This window comes from Arvicanthis niloticus, chromosome 13 (assembly GCF_011762505.2).
Source record: "Arvicanthis niloticus isolate mArvNil1 chromosome 13, mArvNil1.pat.X, whole genome shotgun sequence".
NCBI classification, from domain to species: domain Eukaryota; kingdom Metazoa; phylum Chordata; class Mammalia; order Rodentia; family Muridae; genus Arvicanthis; species Arvicanthis niloticus.
Genome location: NC_047670.1, coordinates 31,345,778 through 31,353,502, shown reverse-complemented (window position 1 = coordinate 31,353,502; position 7,725 = coordinate 31,345,778). Strand labels below are relative to the sequence as shown.

The following is a 7,725-nucleotide window of genomic DNA, read 5'->3' as shown; positions in this document are numbered from 1 at the left end:
GTGCATTTTATATAAACTGCAAAGTGCAGGGTGGCAACTGAATGTTCAACAACACATGGTTTTCTACATCAGAATTACATTTTAATATCCATAGGTGAGTCTGGAAAATAAAACAAGGAAGAGAATTATAATCAGACAATAGATAACTTGGATTCTATGTAGTAATCAGTACATTTCGAAGGCAAAGGAAGGGTTAGAAGTTGTGACTATATTTAGGAAAACTGAAGTCAGTGAGTTATATGTATTTTTGAAGCACAGAAGATACTTAATGAAAGATGGGTTCTTTTACAATGATAGAGTCCAAAGTTTTTGAATCAGTGTTTCCATTGTCAGCTGCCTTATCAACCCCATAAGCCTGTTCGCTGACAGTAACAGAAAGTCATAGAAACTTGGCAGGCTTTGGGTCACAATACAAAATTTATAATTTGCTGGATTGACCATATTCTTCCCCCTTCTTTCTGCAAACATTGGGCTTGGTCCTCCTTCCTCTGCCTGGGGGTTAGAAAGTTCTCCTTTTTCTTGCCTTGCTCTTCTCTTCCTCCTTCTTCATACAATGTTAAAATGTCTAATTGCTCTCTCAGGAAATTACCCTCACTCTACCTAATCAGATGAAAGGTATATATAATAGTTCAAAACTGAAAGATTAAGCCACTGGGAAATTTGAAAAACTTTACTGGTAATAGGCTGTGGCCCACACTTATAAGACAATCTGCTACTTTTTTTTTTTATCCTGAATACAGTAGTCTGAAAGAATTCTCTGGGATTGCCTCAAACCACTGGATTTGTTAAATTCATGACTGCATCTGGTCTCTCATGGCAATGGCATGAATGACACAGTGAGCCATGCACCATCTCTTTAGAAAGAACATTGACAGTGGAAATAAGCACACTTCATACACTGAGAGATGACACTGCAGAACTCAGGAGCTGAAGAAATTTACAACTGCTGTGTAAGTTTGTACCATACTCTGAAGTTAGAGGAGAGCCCTGACTAAAATGGGGAAAAAAAGCCATTTGATTACAAACACTTTTCTAATTATCACTGACTCCATTTTAATCTTTAAAATCCCCTCTGATGTAGTGTTAAGATGTTAATAAAGAGTAAATTGCTTTCATCCTGACCTTTTGTTTTATTGTTTTTTCTCAGCTTTTATTACAGAAGCATTATTGCTGTGGAAATGTTAACTTCCTGCTTGTGTTTCTGGAACCCTGAAGGGTATAGAAGTTAGCCTGTTTAGGCTCTATTAGGGAGCTTGTGGAAGGAAAAAAAAATACAGTCAGCACTTTCATTTTATGTTTATACTTCGCCAGAGGAAAGTCTGTTCATGATAAGTAAACTCAGAGGTCAATGCCTAGAAACAAACTGCAAACTTTAGGCTCACTTTTGTTAATGTTGAGAACCTGCAATGGCTGCATTTAAATAAATATGAACTAGCCAAGTGAAAGGAACAAACCAGAGAGGGAGGGTGGGGAGAGATGCTGAGGGAAAGAAATGACTGAAAACCAAGTTTAACACCATATATGTATGAAATGTCTTAATTAAACCTGGTCTTATAGGCTAACATAAAAATTAACATCCTCCATCCCCCCATGAGAAAGACAATAAATATGAACTTGAATCCAACCATTCCCCAAATGTTAATATGTTATTGGCATCAAATATACTAAATGTTAGGAAGGATATAGTCAGAAATTTGCTGGCTGAATTTCCTTGTAACTGTCAGTTCTAGGAGAAAAGGTAACAAGGCAAAAGTGGGGTCTTAGTCTTTAGGGTCTATAATTTTGATTCTAAATGTTTACCTAATTTACTCTGGTACAACCTCTTACACTTGAATTTTATATTATTCATTCCAAGATAACTGTGAAAATGGATATTTCTCATGAGTAAACCCTCCATGCCCAGAAGCCAGCCACTCAAACATTGTCTTATAAGGCATTGGCTGATGGAGGCAGGAAAAATGTCTTTGGAGGAATTTCTATCAAGTTAAGAGAGGTTCTGCCTGTCTGTAAGGATCAGAATGAAGTCCTGGGTCCATTTGCCCAGATGACTATAGGATAGGGAAGAGACCTGCAACATCCCTGTGTTTGTACTATCCAATTTCCCTTTTATTTTATCAACTAAGCCACTGTGTGTTTCATGAATGAAATGGGAAGTCTTAGCTCCAGGAAACCTCCTTTTTAGTCCTAACAAAGGATTAAATATGGTATAGAATGTTTTCCAGGGTTAAAAAAAGAACACAAATAATACCAATTGTGAAGTGTTAGACAGCCTCTAGAGAGCAGGGAGGAAACTGCTGTTTCACGTAGTGTGGTCCAGAAAAGCTCCCCTGAAAGGTGACATGAGAGTAAAGCCCAAATTCAGGGAAAGGTCAATGAGGATCTATCTGAAGCAAACGGGGATCTGAGCAGAGTGAACTGTAAAAAATCCTTGGAATGGGACAGATGCTCCTGGGTGATCTAAGGAAAGGAAGCCAGTCCCAACATTTAACTCAGAGTAAGTATAGGAAGGAAGGTGTCAGATGAGATGGGGTGAAGAACCTCAGCAAGGAACACAGTGTCTATCATGATTTAAATAGGAAATAGCTAGAAAGTTTAGGACCATGGTGTGACAGAGTGGTGTGACACCACTGTCTCAGGCTTACTAGGATATCTGCACCCATGCTATACAAATGAACTGGGGGACATGGCAGACAGTGTTCCAAATGGTGCTGAATAATTTCTGTCTCCTGGAATTGTTCTCATTAATCCCCTGCATGGAAGTATGAGCACATTGTGGCTTTATTTTTAGTCACTAGACTCCAGTGAAGAGGATGGGGTATTGCTTCTGTGATTAGGGGGCAAGACTAATTTTGTTGTTGTTGTCCTTGACTTTGAAGTAGCAGGAAACTGCTGCAGAGGAGGGTGGAGACATTCACAAAGACAAGAACTGAGGGAAGCCAAGAGCTAGCTGCCAACCAGGAATGATGCTGCTCTCAGGCCAACTAGTCTTGAGGAAGTGAGATTTTGTTTACAACGATTATGTGGGCTTCAGAATGAATCTTTTCCATTCTTGACTTCAGATGAGACTCTAGCCCTGGATCCTACCTTGACTGCAGTCTCATAAGAAATATTGAAACAGAAGACCCAGATAAACTTGCCCAGATTGTTGATCCATAGAACCCACAATAGAATAAAAGTACACAGGCTACAATATGATAAAGCACCCCCTTTCAACAAAAGTGTGGTGCTTTTTTCTTTGTGAATACATGATTAACATGGTATGAACAAGATAGAAGAACTGTTAGGCAGCTTATAGTGTAACCAAGGAGATGAACATCAGTGACCTAGAGAAAGCATACAGAAATAATTATGTTAGAGGAAAGATGGATTATAAGTTCAGAGCTCATATTTTGCTGATATATTAAATGTAAACTATGCAAGGAAGAGAGGAGTGAATGATAGTAGCAAGCTTTATAGCTAAACCATCTCATTCTACTTAACTGGCCTATGAAAGACAAGGAGAGAAGTAAAGGGTTTGCTTTGATTTGAAGTAATTTGTTGGGAGGTGTTTTAGTTAGGGTTTTACTGCTGTGAACAGACACTATGACCAATGCAAGTCTCATAAAAAGACAACATTTAATTGGGGCTGGCTTACAGGCTCAGAGATTCAGTCCAGTATCATTGAGGCAGGGACATGACAACATCCAGGCAGGCATAGTGCAGCAGAAGCTGAGAGTTCTACATCTTCATCTGAAGGCTGTTAGTCGAAAACTGGCTTCCAGCCATCTAGAGTAAGGGTCTTAAGCCCAAGCCCTCAGTAACACACTTACTCCAACAAAGTCATACCTCCTAATAGTGCTACTCCCTGAGCCAAACATATACAAACCAGCACAGAAGGTAAGGCATGTCATAGTTAGGATTTCCATTGCTTTGAAGAGATATCATGACCAAGGCAACTCTTATAAAGAAAAACATTCAGTTGGGGCTGGCTTACTTTTTCAGAGGTTCAATCTATTATCATCATGGCATCTTGCAGGCATGCATGGCACTAAAGGAGCTGAGAGTTCTACATTTTTGGTCTGAAGGCAAGCAGGAGAAGTCTGGCTTCCAGGAAGCTAGGAGGAGGGTCTCCAAGCCTGATTTACTGCCTTCAACAAAGCCTAGCGTCCTAATAGTGTCACTCCCTGGACCAAGCAGATTCAAACCACCACATGTAGCAGGTTGGAAACACTTTTTCTGTCTTGGATGTACCATGTTTGAGATGCCAAGATGACACTATGGCTAGAACTCAGGGAGAAGTTGCAGGCTGCATATACAAGCTTGACAATAACACAACCTATTTGCATCTTTCTCTCTGAAAATGTAAGTGCAGGCACACTCAGTCCTGAAGGGCCAAGGAGAAAGTAAGACAGGAAGTGACTCTTTACTAGAATCCCTTGGGGTCAAGAGGAAAATAAAGTGAGAAGTCACAGAGAAGCCTTCATGTCCATTGTTGAGGGCTCCTGGTTCCTTCTCGTACAAGTAGAAAAGAAGTGAATGAGTAAGGAATTTGGGTCTAACATAGATTCCTTTATTCAATGAAAATTCAGCTACCAATGGATATATAAAATGTGTCATATGATGTCTGGTATCCTTTTATAACTAGGGGGAAAAGGAGGAGGAGACACATAAATGGTATTAGCAATAAATACATTGTTTGCAGGACCATGTGCATAGAGTGGCTCAGTGAGGCAGTAAAGTACCAATTTAGTCTAAGATGATAGAGGTAGGAAGCCTGGGGTTGGGTGATGGTGTGGACCAGAGTTGTTAAAAGCTCCCGATGTAATATCAGCTCAACAATTTCTCTTTTAACATGAGAGTGATACTCTGGTGTTTATTTCTTGAAACTAGAACCAAGAGCTTTCCTGTAAGTGCTACATTTCTTTGGTAAAAGTCATGAGGATGAGCTGAGTACAAACACATAAAAGAACATTTCTGGGCAGCCGTGGGATGCGGTCCTTGTCTTGTGAAGCAATACTGCATGATCATTAGCACATTCACGAGATGCCTGAAGTTTCCATTTTACTTTAAAGGAATGTGACATGATCCTCTACAAAACACTCAAAGGACTTCAGAGTTTTCATTTACTTTCATGTGGGTTGAGGAGTCACCTCATCCATGAATATCCATCTGCAGGAATGTGCTTATGGGTGCATAGTAACTCATTTAATTCTTATAATGACTCATTAAAGGGTTGGTTTTCTTTGTTTTGGTGGTGCTTCGGGTTGAAGCAAAGGCTTTATGCATGCTAGGCAAATAGCCTATCCATTGGGTGTATTTTTAATAGATAAAGTTGAAAAGAAGGTAAGCAGATGACAATCAAACCGTTGGCAAGAGTTTGAGCCGAGATTGCTGACCCAGGTGAAGTGACTCCAGTATTACTTGCTGTGTAGTATTCTATTACTTCATTTGAGTTGTTTATTGAGGAGGCCACACTTATCCAAACACTAATTTAACTTCCTTTTCCTCAAAGAAGTTTGAAAATCTCTATTGGTAGTCTTAGATCAAATGTTTCTAATGAAAGTCAAAAGGAGAATAATAGTGGCCATTTTTAGCCCGGTTTGGACTTTAGCCATTACAGAGTGATGCAATAAGAAAACAGCAAAGTTCGTGAACTGTAACTTCATTTGTAACAAACACCATCGTACTCTCTATGAGTCTGGTTTCTTTATCTATAAAATAAATGCATTAAAAAGTGTGGGAGGAGATTATATATATATATATATATATATATATATATATATATATATATATATATTTCAGAGTCATAGCCCTTTCTGATGATCTCCCACAAGAATATGTTATGTTGCAGACCCTGCTGTATGTTAAGCATATTTTACTTTATTTAATCATCTTCTGAATGTTACCTAAAAAAACAAAAACAAAATTAAAGAAAAGAGAAAAAGATATTGAGGTTGCCATTATAGGTAATAAAATAGAAACTTGAATAGATCAAACATTTCCTTCAGCAGATCAGGAAGCTGATCAAAGATAAGCTGATCATCCAGAAGCCTGTGACTATGAATCCATTCCTGGTCTCGATACCTGAAAACCACCTTGGCTTGACAGGAGGACAAGCATATGGTCATAGGGAAGCGGAAGGGTACGGACAATGTTCTGATGCCCAAGGAAATGAGCTGGATGAGAAGGAAGAGAATCTTGCACCAGCTTCTTAGGAGAAACCATGAATTTAAGAAGATTTAAGAAGATTGGCCACCATGTGTATCACGGCCTATACCTGAAGGTCAAATAGAATGTATTCTAAAACAATCGAATTCTCATGTAGCACATCCACAAAATGAAGGCAGGCAAGGCCTGCAAGAAGCTACTGGCTGACCAGGCTGAGGCTTTCAGGTATAAGGTCAAGCATGAAAGCACCTAGAGGGGCACCTCTGGGCCAAGAAGGAAGAAATCGAGACTTTGTCCAAGGAGGAAGAGACCAATAAGTAAAGCTTCCCTCATGTCTGTACATAGTGACCTGGCTGTGGCCTCCTGTAGATCAGTCATTAAAATAAAGCAAGCTTTTGTCTGTTAAAACAACAACAACAACAACAACAACAACAACTACTACTACTACTACAGAAAGGTTGAGATTTCAGTCCAAGTTCAAGGAAATATTTCAAATAGAAATGTGGAACCTGGTTTGATATAGCATGGTTAGCACCGTGATACGGAGAACATTTAAAGACAAGCCAGTCTCTTCTAATCCTTTGTGGTCCTGCTGGCTCTGGTACCACATGCCTATGCATTCAAGAGATGAAAGGGAGGTGCCAGGACTAAAACTACAGATAAAGAAACCACAGAAAATGCATTGTGGTTTAAGTTAAATAGTCCCAGTCATTAGAAAATGGGGCAATTCCATCTCTAAAGAAGAACAACAGTAAATAAAGTGATGTTCATCTGTAATGTTTTCCATTCTCTGGGCAAGCTTGCAGTTCTACAAAAGGATTTGACAGGCTCAAAGGACTCTGAACAAAATCAGTTTAAAAGATCAGTGTGCTGTGACAACATACCGATTTTCAAATCTCCTTGCATGACTTTGCAGAAGCTAAGCTGCATAGTTAAATGCTTTCACCCCTTCCAGAAGACACAGCCATTTCTTATTTTAGCCTCTGTGTTGTTAGTATAGTCAACAAACAACTTTGTTTAGAGTTGTAGAAAAGTGAAAAGGGAGATTTAAAAGATCTTCTAAATGTTTGCTTGTAATGTTGATTTTTTAAAAATGGACTAATTTAGTGTCCTCTTCTCTTTCCTGGTTGTGAGTTTCCATGTGCAATCAACAGTCAGTTCCTTATTAGGCCTTACTGAACTTTTTCCACATCCCAAGAGTCATCTTTCAGTAGGTTGTTTTCCATTAAACACACACACGCAGTCTTTTCAGCAAACTTCCATTTCTTGAGATCTAGTCATTTTCCATTTAACTCAGCTTTCTCTCTGATTTGCTTTTAGATTTTGTAACTGTTGCCAAATTAGACATGGCTTAAGAAATACCACCATGGCCTCTCATGATGTTGAATTAGTATTTCAGTTTTACCACCCACTAGAAATATCAATAACCACTCATTCAAAGTGACAAAATTAAATTTATTTTTTCATCTAACCATGCCATGGAAAAAGAATAGCTGATTTCACCACTCATTGGCCTGACCTGATATTGATTTTCTATTTCCATGATAATAATTTCAGAGCCACAAAATATCAATTGAA

The 7,725-nt window shown here is 38.8% G+C and overlaps 1 pseudogene; it reads left to right on the top strand.

The window, feature by feature from the left end:
• Nucleotides 1–905: 905 nt before the first annotated feature.
• Nucleotides 906–6,468, top strand: LOC117718716 (large ribosomal subunit protein eL19 pseudogene; annotated as a pseudogene).
• Nucleotides 6,469–7,725: the final 1,257 nt, after the last annotated feature.